At 48.6% G+C, this 12,080-nt stretch overlaps 1 protein-coding gene across 3 annotated transcripts in view; it reads right to left on the bottom strand.

Annotated features, from left to right (window-relative positions):
* LOC119394543 (cytoplasmic aconitate hydratase) overlaps nt 1–12,080 on the bottom strand; it is a 486,597-nt gene that overhangs the window by 341,855 nt on the left and 132,662 nt on the right. The window lies entirely within an intron of this gene.

Below are 12,080 nucleotides of genomic sequence, written 5' to 3'. Positions count from 1 at the left end.
GTTACGTCGTTTTCGGCCGGTCCCGGCACAGCTCCCATAGGATCCAATGCATTGGGAACCCCGCTGCTGCGTCGCAACTGTGGGACCGTTCCCGCATCATACGTTGCGAAGTGCCGCGACGCGCCGGCCCGAGCGGCCATGTTGTCTTTCATGTAGCTTGGCTTGGCGGCTTGACAATGGGATTGGCCGCCCAAAGTGCCGGGGGCAACACCTATGACGTATTTTCGGTTCATGCCAGCAAAAGCATGACCTTTGAGATCCGTATTTGCACTCTAAGAAAGATTGTGTCTATGACGCGTTGGGGCCCTAAAATTGGTTTTGGCATCTGTAAAAGTAAGGTCTCCGAGACCTGTTTTTGTTTTCTTGGGATGTCACGCTTTAAACTTATCGCCACCGGGTCGCACAGGCGGCCCGATTCAAAGGGTATAGCCCGATCGCCATCACCATCGCCCATGTGTGCCCATGCTACCCGTGCTTGCTGCGGTCTTCTCGCATTGCCTTTGTTTCGTGTCGGTCGTTGCGCAGGTTATACGAGCGTGCAGCATAGTGCCTTTACACTTCCAACGCTCCAAATAGTCTTCAAACAGGATGACATCAAGAAAGCGGAAATCACTTTCGCTGCAAGAGAAGTTGAACATTCTCCGCGCTGTGAAAGAGAACCCGACGCGGAAGAAGGTGTGCATAGCGAAGGAGTTAGGACTGACGCCTTCCACCTTGAACTCCATCGTTGCAAAACGGATCGAAATTGAAGAAAATGCCCGAACCTTCGACGTCAAGTGCAAGCAAGCCCGGAGTTCGGAGCACGTGCAGCTTGACAAGGCCGTTTTCGAATGGTTCAAACAAGCCAGGGCCGCAGGAGTTAACTTCGACGGTACCATCCTGCGAGAGAAGGCACTCGAGATCGCCGACAAGCTCGGTATCGACGGTTTTTGTGCATCTAACGGTTGGATCGACCGTTTCAAACGGTCGATCCAACCATGGAGACTGTTGGTGCCAGTGGAATCGCGTACAGTGACTACGCTTCTGTTGACGACGCCGTTGTCACCTCCGCGATGTTATCCGTCGACGACATCGTGGCTGAGTGCGCCGATCCGTGCGCCAGTGACGAGGAAGTTGAGGAGGAGGTGGAGCGGATACCGGAGCCAACGTTCTCATCGGCCGTAGCGGCACTGGATTTATTGCGAAGATATGTGCGCACCAGTGACGATGGCGAGAGCCACATGGCACTACAGGTGCTTGAAAAACGCCTTGTGCTTGTCGGGCGTGAGAAGATGCGCCAGGCAACGCTGCATGATTTTTTCAAGCGAAAGAATTAAAATAAAACTATGTGCAGTTCACCACTACTCTTATTTCTCAATTTTTCGCGTTTCTCGGCTCTTGCGTTTCCCGGCTCCTACGTTTTTTTTTTACGGTCCCGTGAAAAACGTATCAGCGGGGTTCTACTGTACTTGTACGTGATACAATCACAAATGAGTAGCTCCACACCAACAAATGCGCAGCCGGGTGTCGTCGTTCAGCAAGCTTCGTCTTGCAATCAGCCGCCTGACACACCCGCGGTAGCGGCCGCTCGATGCTGCGGGCGCTCACATTATATGAGTGCCGCTTCGACTGCGGATGAGCTCCGCTTACGTGCCAAACTACGCTCAGAGGACGAATGAGAGAAGGAATGCATCACTGTGAATGTTAAAGGCTGTTAAGTGCCAACAAAAGCCATATTATACAACGAAAACTCTGCAGATCATTTTTCAGTGAGTGCCTCCAGCAGTGCGCTCATGTATTTTTTCCCTTTTGTTATGCCCGCAGCCGCAAAACATAGTGATAAACGCTCGGCTTGCGTTGAAGATATCTGTGGACGCACAACAATACAGTATTGCAAAAGCGATGCTTTAATGAAGCAAAGGACTTGCACTCACTTCTTTTCACAGCCGGCTGACACAAGTGTTCTGCCGCGAGATAGAGAACAACTGCAATTTGAGCTGTTCGACCATAGGAAGCACATGTGAGACATTTCTTTAGATGTCAATGGCTTGCTTTTGTGTCATATATTGCTGATTGAGTGAACCTAATTATCTTTAGGCCATCCGAAGAGAGAAAGCAACACATGAGCACTCTACTGGAGGCGCTCACTGCAAGATTACCGGTAGAGATTTCGTTGTACAGTAAAACCTCGATAATTCGAAGGCCGCCGGACCGCGAAAATTCTTCGAATTAAGCAAAGTTTCAAATTAACCGAAATGAAGAAAAAAAAGCAAACAAGCGCTACAAGATGAAATCACATTTATTTTCTTTGCGAGAAAAAGGTTATTGGAAATAATCGGTGATATTGGACTGCTTATTGCGGTAGTTCGCCGCCCCAAGTGCCATGTTCTCAAACCTGCTCACAATACTCAGCATTTCACTGTCACCACCGCTGCACTCCACAAAGCTGCGGAAGGTGTTCACGGCATCGACAACTGAAGCCAAAGCGGGCGCGTGGGCGGGCTCGTTATTGTCACCATCATTGCCGTCTAGCCCAGTGTCGACGACGGCCTCGTGTACATCAGCGTACGATGTTTGGACCCCCGCCTCAACACTGGAATACTCCACGAGGCCTAGTCCCTCGCCGTCGCCGGAGTCGGTGATCCGGGTGCACATCAAGTCTCCCTCGTCGTCTAGGCCGGACGAGCTGCAATCTTCATCAAGATCTTCGCCACCTTGTTTGCGGAACCCGGCATGTTCAAAACAGCGCCTGATCACCTTTGACTCACACTCCTTCCAGGCAAAGGCAATTAAAACAGATCGCACCAAGCAGATCGATGTGGTATTGCTTTCAACTGTCGTAGCAAAGCAGAACCTGCTTCAACAGGTGGTGGCGGTAAAGCTTCCTCGTTTGCAGGATCACCCCTTGGTCCATCGGCTGCAATACGGCCGTAGTATTTGCAGGGAGGAAGACGATCTTGACGGCTTCCAGGTTTCTGATGTCCCCGTGGGCCGGGCAATTATCGATAACAAAGAGCACTTTCCGCCCTTTGGCGGCAACCTTGTCAAGGAACCGCACGTATTCCTCGAATATCGCCGCCGTCATCCAGGCCTTCTTGTTGTGTCTGTACATGACGACATCCCTCGGAGGAAGGCGCGCGTTCTTAAAGCACCTAGGCTTACCCGCTCGGCCGATTACGAGCAGTGGAAGCTTGTCGTTCCCGGACATCTTCGCGCCGAACAAAATGGATATTCCCTCCTTGGGCTGCTTTCTCCCCGAGACAGTGGTGTCCTTGGCAGCAAATGTTTTCGTGGGAAGCATCTTGCAGAACAAGGCTGCCTCATCCAAGTTGTAGACGTCGTCCTCTCCAAACTCCTGAAGCAGCGGTGCCAGCGTACGCATCTGCCAGTCGTCAACGACATTCGTGTCGGCGCTACCGCTTTCCCCGCACACGGTCAAGTATGTAAGGTTATTTCGCTCTTTAAGGGGGGACGTGGCAATGAAAACTATCTTGGTTATTTATGGAGATAAAGTGATGAAATTTGGCATGCAGATGTGATATGTTGCGCTGATATCATAACTGAAATCGGTTTTGAGCTATCTGTTGTAGTTTTTGAGTTACAACACTTTTTATACTTTCATTGTCATCCCAAAATTAATTAATGAATTAGAGATAAGTTGGTCACGATTTTTGCATGAGCATATTCACAAGGGCCCGTTCTGTGCCGTAAAGCTATTGGTTTATTTTTAGTATTTAAATAAGCACACAAAAAAATTTTTGAAATTTCTTGTACTCATTGTCTTACTAACAACTTTTACAAAAAGCCAATTATAAAAATGTGTATGGTGTGCAGACAAATATGGACAGCTTTACGGCACTCACCAATGTCTCAGGACCTAAGCTCAGAAAACGGAATGGTTATATCTTTATTTGTTGAGAAATGGCACAGGGATGACTGATAGCAACTGTTCAAAAAATGAAAGCTGAGAAAATGGAGCTCCAAGAAAATGGAGCTAGAAGCTAAGAAAATGGAACTCGGAAGGAATTTTTCATTGGAGAAATGCAGCTTTGTGGCTATCTTGAGCTCTATCTGTCCTCTTTATGATGACGCCAATAGGGTGGCATTATGTCAAAGGAAAACAGCAGATTTTCATTTTCGAAAGCCCAATTTTCTTATCGTTTTTGATGACAGCACACTAGTAAAATGCTTTTTTTTTTTCAACTTCTACTGCTTATTTTGGTCTAATATTTCACCATGACGTCAAACATGGTCTGAGGATTGCAGAAAAAAATTAATTCAAAAATTGAACATTTTGACAAAATTTACCATTCCCATTGCCCCGTCCCCCCTTAAATCGGGCGAACCAACCATTACTGCACTTGAAGCCTTCGTGGCCAAGGCGCAGTGCCAGGTCATCGGCCTTCTCCTGAAGGATGGTGCCGTTCACGGGAAGATGAGCTGCGTTTGCGTGCTGCAGCCACTTCATCAAAGCGACCTCAACGTCCCGGTACGTTGGGAAGCGAATCCTTGATCGCTTTGACGAATACGTTTTCCCATATGCCTCGAGCAACTTTTCTTTGTTCTTCAAGATGGTCGAGAGCGTCGACAAGGGCATCTTGTGCTTTTCGGCGAGTTGGGTCTTAGTGCACGTCGACTTCTCAGCCTCCTCGATTAAGGACACCTTCTCCCGCAGCGTCAGCGTCTTGTACTTCGGCATCGTGAGTCCAACAAGCGGTCAGGACATCGCACGCGGCAAATGCAGGCGTAGGCAGTGAAGTAAACAAGACTAATGCAAGACGGCGAATGGTCCAAGCATGCGAGCTACGTGAAAAACGCGAAACGGAATGCGTGAAAAACGGGAAAACGCGAACGTGGAAAACACGAAACGGAAAACGCATTTTAACCCGTTTCCGGTACTCCAACTACTATGACCTCCGAGATAAGCGTCGCCGGAAGGCAGTTTCACGTCCGTTGCTGCCGGCGGGAATTACGAATTATCCGGATGAAACCCCGCGAGCTGTTCAAATAATCCAGTAAAATTTGCATTGAAAAACACGGGACCGCAGAAGTTCTTCGAATTAACCGAAATTTCCAATTATCCGAGTTCGAATTAGCGAGGTTTTACTGTATATAATGGCTTTTGTTGGCACTTAGCAGCCTTTAACTTTCATAGTGATGCATTCCTTCTCTCTTTCGTCCTCTGAGCGTAGTTTGGCGCGCAAGTGGAGCTCATCCGCAGTCAAAGCGGCACTTAAGTAATGTGAGCGCCCGCAGCATCGAGCGGCTGCTACTGCAGGTTTGTCAAGCGGCTGATCGCAAGACAAAGCTTGCTGAACTATGACACCTGGCTTCGCATTTGTTGGTGTGGAGCTACTCATTTGTGATTATATGTCACGTACAAGTATTTTGAACAACTTATATCCGGGTTTCAGCACATAACGAACGATGCGGCCGCTAGGCTGACTTGGTCACATTTGACCCATTATAACTTGTTAGCAATCAAAATAATGCAACGTTTTTTTATGCAGAAAGATAGATGATGTCCTTGACTTCAACCAGAGGGATTTAAAAAAAAATTAAAAATGGCCTTTTTGAGAAAACTATTTTCAAAGTTCGGCGTTTTTGTAAATCACTTAAGTTTCAGCCCACTTATCGAGTAAACTGAAGCGCAGTGATTTGATTGACTGAAGCCGTTTTGGAGCAGGTTTTTGGAGCAGCAAAAAGTGCGTTTTGGAGCACGTAAAAGGGCTTTTGGAGCAGCCAAAAACACGTTTGGGAGCAGGGAAAACAGCTTTTGGAGCTGTTTTCCCTGCTCCCAGCTAAAAGCTCACTGCCAAGTGGAAAAATGAACCGTGTGAAGAAAAACAGTCAAATAAGGAGGAACTCTTTTGAAATAAAAAGTTCTGTCCAATAATGGGTGTTTGCATAACACCACTGGATCACCTAACGGCCCCGTAAGCATAAACATTGGCGTTGCAGTCTTATAATGGCTTAGTGTGGTCAAACAAACAACGCAGGTAGGGTTTCCCAACTACAGTAGAATCTCGGTGATAGAATCTGAAGGGGGAGCGACAATATTCGTATTGCCCAAAATTTCGTATCATCAAAAAACTAACAAAATCTGTTTTCAAACCACGATATACGCACAAAACATTTATTTCCGTCAAAAGAACTCGCATACGGCTTTCTGGGACACACGTGAACGGACCAATAAGGGACGGCGCAGCTGGCTGTCGCGAAAGCGTACGTCAAAGCTTCACATGAGGCCAACTGAAAACTAAGTGAAGTCCACTCCACCATAGTGACCAGGGCCATAGTAAGGGGGGTTCGGGGGTGTTCAAACCCCCCTCGAAATTTTTCAGTTTTGCTTGCGTATATATACACGCACACATACAAACGCACACCACGAACATCATAAAGTATGGTTGAACCCCCCCCCCCCCAAAAAAAAATTTCTGGCTACGCTCCTGATAGTGACAAGCGAAGATCGACACGAACGCCGACAGGCTTCATGCCTGGGGCATATATGGTATGGTAAACTTTATTGAGGTTCTGGCCGAAATTTTTTTTGGGGGGGGGGGCACCTCCTTGATTTGAAGTGGGGGCCGGGCAGGCAGATGTGGTCAAGTGTCATTTTGGGCTGTGTATGTCATAGCAAAATAAAATTTTTCGCGGGGGGGGGGGGGTGACCCCTCCCCCAGTTATGCCACTGCTTCGTGCCTTTTTTTTACGACTATATAGCCTTTAATCTACCGCTACGTTAGCCGCGTAGCTTCGGAGTTCGTAGTCGCTATCGATGATCGCGTTGATAGCGACCGTGGTTTCGTGCGCGGCGGTTGCGGCAAACGGTAGTTCCGTTTCCAATCCGCCTGCGCTGGCCGCGCACGTGCCTTCAAAACTTTTTAAAACTACGTCGTTTGTTGCTATCTATAATCGCATCTGCCGCGGTTTTGTCCGCGGCATTTGCGGGTGGGCGTTGGACGCACGTGCACTTTCGGCGTCCCGTCAGTTCCATCGTCGCCATACATGATAGTGTCAAAAGCGACCGCGGTTTCACCCACAGCCGTTGTGGCAAACGATAACCAGAGTTCTGACAGTGTGCGCGCTGGCCGCGCGCGTACTTCCGAACCTAACAGCATTCTGCTCTTGACCGTCGCTCGATTGATTCGGTACCAAAGTTCTTATCACCCGCCGCGACGCGGAAAAGTGTTCGGAACATCCAAATTTCGGCCCATTCGACACAGCGGAATTCGGCTGGGGAATTTCACGAATACGTATCAGCCGGTTACGTTTACATCAACGCCTCCTAAATTGGTTTACTGTGGCTTCGCAAAAAGCCTGGATCGGACTGGGTTGCAATTTTTGTGAAGTCCAAATACGTCTGATATGCAGGTCTTTGGAGTTTTCAGTACACCTGCTGAATTCCGGTGCTGCTTCGTGGCCTCAATGTGCCTTTTGCTTGTAGCATGTCGCTTTATCGCTGTAAAACAATTATGTTCGCGGTTAGTAGTCTGACTGTAGACAATGCAAAATCCACTGCCATCGCTGCTTTGGCGACACCAAGATGATATAGTGTCACCATTTTCGTCCATCTTGCTCAGGATATTGACAATAAACTTGGTGGAACGACCTGAGGCTCTGACCCGCCGAGGACGGAATAGTCTTTGTTGATAGCCGTTCCACGGCGAACCTAGTTTTCCACGAGGTTTGCTCACTGACTGGAGTCGCATTCAGTGAAAATCCTCAAACAACACGAAGCTGCCAATTAACTGCGCCAGTTCACGGCTGGTGCGAAGCTTGTCCGCCATCTTGCCAGCTTCTCTGTTTGCGATAACTGCGGTTAGGAGACTAAGTGCTGTTATTTCTGCTGTGTAGCTATCCCTAACCACGGTTAAGGTTGTCCTTGTGACAGGGGTATAACACTGGTTAGAGTAGCGGAACTTAAAAAAGGGGGCAAAAATAAGACAGGCATGGACGTCGCTGTGCCACACTGAAATTTTACTTCTATGTTGCTGCGGCGGTGCGGTCACAACAGCTCGCGGCGAGCCGCTCCTCCCGAGGTGCATTTTTGGGGGGTCACGCCAATTTACAGCAGTCGGGAGAGGGTTATGCCGGCCCCCAAAAACCTGAGCAAGCCAACCCAGCGCAAAGGCCAACTCCGGCGATTTTTTGGCCATGTCAAAGTAATGGTGCTTTTATGTTCCTGAGACGCTCCTGTTACGGGCCCGATAGCAGAAATACTCGGCAAATTGGAGAATAATTTTAAATAAGCGAAAAAGCGCAACACCGAAACCGAAACCCAACCGAGTGTACTGTCCACGTATGACATAGACGTTGTTACGAACGAACCGGAAGTCGTGCAAGACATGCCGGTCACGCCGGAGCGGACTATGAAAACTGTGACAGCCGGGACGACCAGCGAAGCACCGGCCAAAGCAACGCTGTCTGTCGCCTTGTGCACAGCAGACGCTCGCTGTAGCGGCCGAAGCGCCGAAGTTAGCGGTGCCCTCGGCTGCGTCACTTCCGCCGCCTTCCCAATACTGACGTCACAGACGCAATGTTGCCACTAATTGTGGGAAGCCAGGAGGGCGTTTGCAGACAATCTTTAAAATTCATTTTCAAAACAATCTGCGCATGTCTCAAGCCTGTAATTTGACATAAATGACGGAAACGTGCAAAGGAACGTACCCAGCGAATTTCATTGAGATCCATCGACCTCGAAAAATCGCCAGAGTTGGCCTTTAGCGAGCCTACCCATCAATCTGCGTCTGGTCAGGTCCCCCAGAAAGCGCCAGGCAGCGTGTCGCGAAAAATGATGCACGAACCCATTCCTCTCGCGGCACGAAAATTTTGCCATGCGGCAGCTTTGGAGTGTCACTTTTTGCCGCCGCCGGCGCGCTGCGCACGTTTTTTAGCTAGTGTGCTTATAGTTTGGCGCAGTTTTGGCGCAGTTATTGCGCAGAAGAGTGGAGATGTAGCGGGATGTAGCAGGTTTGACGTCTTGGCGCAGTTTGGCGCAATTGGCGCAGCTATCACATCACTGGAAGCGTGATAAAACCACGCAAATTATTTTAAAAGAGAGCGAAAGTACCAAAGTTAATATGTACTCATTTTTATTATCCTCACTTTAACTTGTTTGCACCAATAAATTCCTCAAATACAGGTATTTTGTGCGATTTGCCAATTTTGCGATTTTTTTCTTCAAAATTGCTTCGAGAAGGAAGGAAAATAATAGGCTCATAAGATTCTATTTCACTTGTTCTTTGAAGGCGATAAATATTGTGACCGAGAAGTGCGCCGTTTTTCCCTAGATGCGCTCAAAATTCAGAAATCATGAAACTGGCAGAAAAGTGTTTCTTGCGGCAAAAATTTGTATATTTTTTTTTTTTCAGGCGAGTGAGTGAGTAAAAACTTTATTGAATATGTCCGGTGTCATTGAGCGGGGTGGGGCTACAAGCACCCCGGCCTAAGTGACGGCCTCGAGTCCTTGGACCCGGGCGGCATCCTGGGCGTGCCGGACGGCCCACAGTTGATCGGCAATGTCGTGGCTGAGCAGAGCCGCCTCCCATCGCGCCTCGCGGTTCGAGACTGCCATGTCTACCGGGTTCGTAGGGGATTGCTGCTCGCTACCGGTACACTTCCACAGTATGTGCTGCAGCGTCGCTCTGGCTCCGCATGCTTTACACGCGTCGGACCTATAAATGTCTGGGTAGCAGAGGCGAAGGATCACCGGATTTGGGTACGTGTGTCTGTAGTTGTCTCCAGGCAACCTGCTGTTTCTTGTTTAGTTTGGCATGGGGTGGTGGATATTTGCATCTGTTCAGTCTGTAGTGTTGTGTGATGTCTCTGAAAGTGGTCATGCGATCCCCTCACGTCCATTCCCGCATCGCTGTCGAAGTGTGCGAGACATCGGGACTGTCGGCAGGCATCGCAGCTCGGCGTGTAAGTCCTCGAGCCGCGGCGTGGGCAGTCGCGTTGCCCGCAAGCGGAGGGTCCGTGTGGGCGGGGGTCCATATGAGGAAACTGTCGTTTTTGCGGCAAATGTTGCCTTCGTGAATTTGGAGAATGCGGGCCGCTTCGCGGGAGATCCGGCCGCTGGCGTAGTTGCGTATCGCCGCCTGCGAGTCGCCTATTATCACCTCGGCGTCCGTGGTTGCTATCGCGAGGGCTATGGCAGCTTCTTCGACCGCCTCCGTCTCTTCCGTGCCTATCGTCGCGCTCGTGACGCAAGTTCCTACGTTATCCGTGATCGCGACCGCGAAGCCGCGATGGCACTCATAACGGGCCGCATCCACGTAAACTGTGTCTTTGCTGTTGCCGAATTTCTTTTCAAGGTCTTGGGCGCGCCTGTTGCACCGACCGATGTGATGTGTCGGGTGCATGTTCTTAGGCAACGGCAGAACGACGATGCGCTCGCGAATACGTCTGGGTATCCCGACCTTTTCGCCGCGCTGCGTATGGTAGTTGATGCCCAGTTTCTCGAGGATGTGTCGACCGGTTCTGGTCTTCGCCAGACGTTCGTGCTGGGCGATGTTGTGTGCTTCGATTATCTCGTCTAGAGTATTGTGTAAACCCAGCTCGAGAAATTTTTCCGTGCTAGTATTGACCGGTAATCCAATTGCTCGTTTGTACGCCTTGCGGATGAGACGATCTAGTTTGGTGCGTTCAGTCGCCTGCCACTTGAGGTAGGAGGCGACGTACGTTATGTGGCGAACAAAATTTTTTTTCGCAAAACTAACTTCGAAACCATTGTTCTGGGTGTAATGCAGCAAATTTCATCAAAATCGGGAATGGTGACAGGGACCTCGTGTTCAATCTTATCTGGACACACCCCGCTTTCGTTTGTGGTTTGTGTGTACCTCCTTGTTTTTCAAGCGCATCCAAAATTACAGTTTGGAACAAGTGACTGTTTTTTCCGGCACCTTCCATGTAAAAGAAACAATCCATTGGTGACCATAATTAGCACAAAACACCAAACTTGAATATAACAAAGTATGGTAGAACTTCAATTATAAGTCCCCTAGTTTTGCGACGAGCCGCATTTTATGACCCACCAAATATTCGTGGGGGCAAAAGGAAAAGTTGCATGCTCCTAGGTTTACAATTAGAAAAAAAAACAGTGACAGAGGTACAGTATGCTTTAGAATGGAAAATTTATACTACTGGCAGTTCAATTTTTTTGTGAACAAGATTTCCTGGCTTTAAGATCACTTCTAGATATGCCTCAATCGTGGGCGTATCTCAGGGCCGTTACCTAGACAAGCTCTATGCACACGGAGTAGCTTCAAGCTCATCCTTGTCAGAGCCGATGAGCTCATCTTCGAGATCTCGATATTTTCACGTTTTTGGCCTGTGGAAACTTTACTTGGTCGACATGCAGCTGAAGATCTCCTCCCTTTCTTTGGGGGCACTCGCAGTCACTAGCCTCGAGCACGCAAAAGGACGAGAGGCAGCTATCTTCAGCGTACAAAATAACTTTCCCTTAACATGAGCGTTCATAATAATAGTGGCACATCACCAATTGCACTTCACAAGGAAACAAAATGACACACACAGCTCAGTCTCGCACGAAATTATCCTACGCGAACTTGAAACAAAAATGTGCTCCCACTGTAGTATCTGATTCTTTTGATAGGAGGCTGTTGCCAACGCGGTTTTGGTTTAGTTTTTATACGCAGGCAATTTTCCGAGTAGTTTTATAGGAAAGAAGCTGTGCATCAGATTATATTTTCTTTCTTTTTATCATTGAGAATAAGGATTTGCTCCCACCTCCTCCAATAAAACGGTTTGCTGTCGTTTTTTAAAACAATGTAATCTACCTTTCTTGGGGAAGTGCAGGGTCATTCCGCGGCCTTATTCAGGCAGTCTGTACCCATTTTTTTTTTAGGGGGGGGGGGAGCGTAGGGTCAAGACAGAGCACCACTGCCCATATTCCTAGTTTTTCGATTACACGGCAGTATTGCGTGGTCCCCTCAAAGTTGTATAATTGGGGTTCCACTGTAGATTGCCGATTTTACCAATTTGTTCACACCCTTTGAGAGACATTATTTCCCTGAGTTATACCGTACGCGGCAGGGGTCTCACACAGGACCTTTTGCTAGTGGCTTCACAAGGAATAA

This window comes from Rhipicephalus sanguineus, chromosome 5 (assembly GCF_013339695.2).
Source record: "Rhipicephalus sanguineus isolate Rsan-2018 chromosome 5, BIME_Rsan_1.4, whole genome shotgun sequence".
In the NCBI taxonomy this organism is placed as follows: Eukaryota; Metazoa; Arthropoda; class Arachnida; order Ixodida; family Ixodidae; genus Rhipicephalus; species Rhipicephalus sanguineus.
Note: the sequence above shows the minus strand (reverse complement) of the source record. Positions and strands in the feature narration are given on the sequence as shown.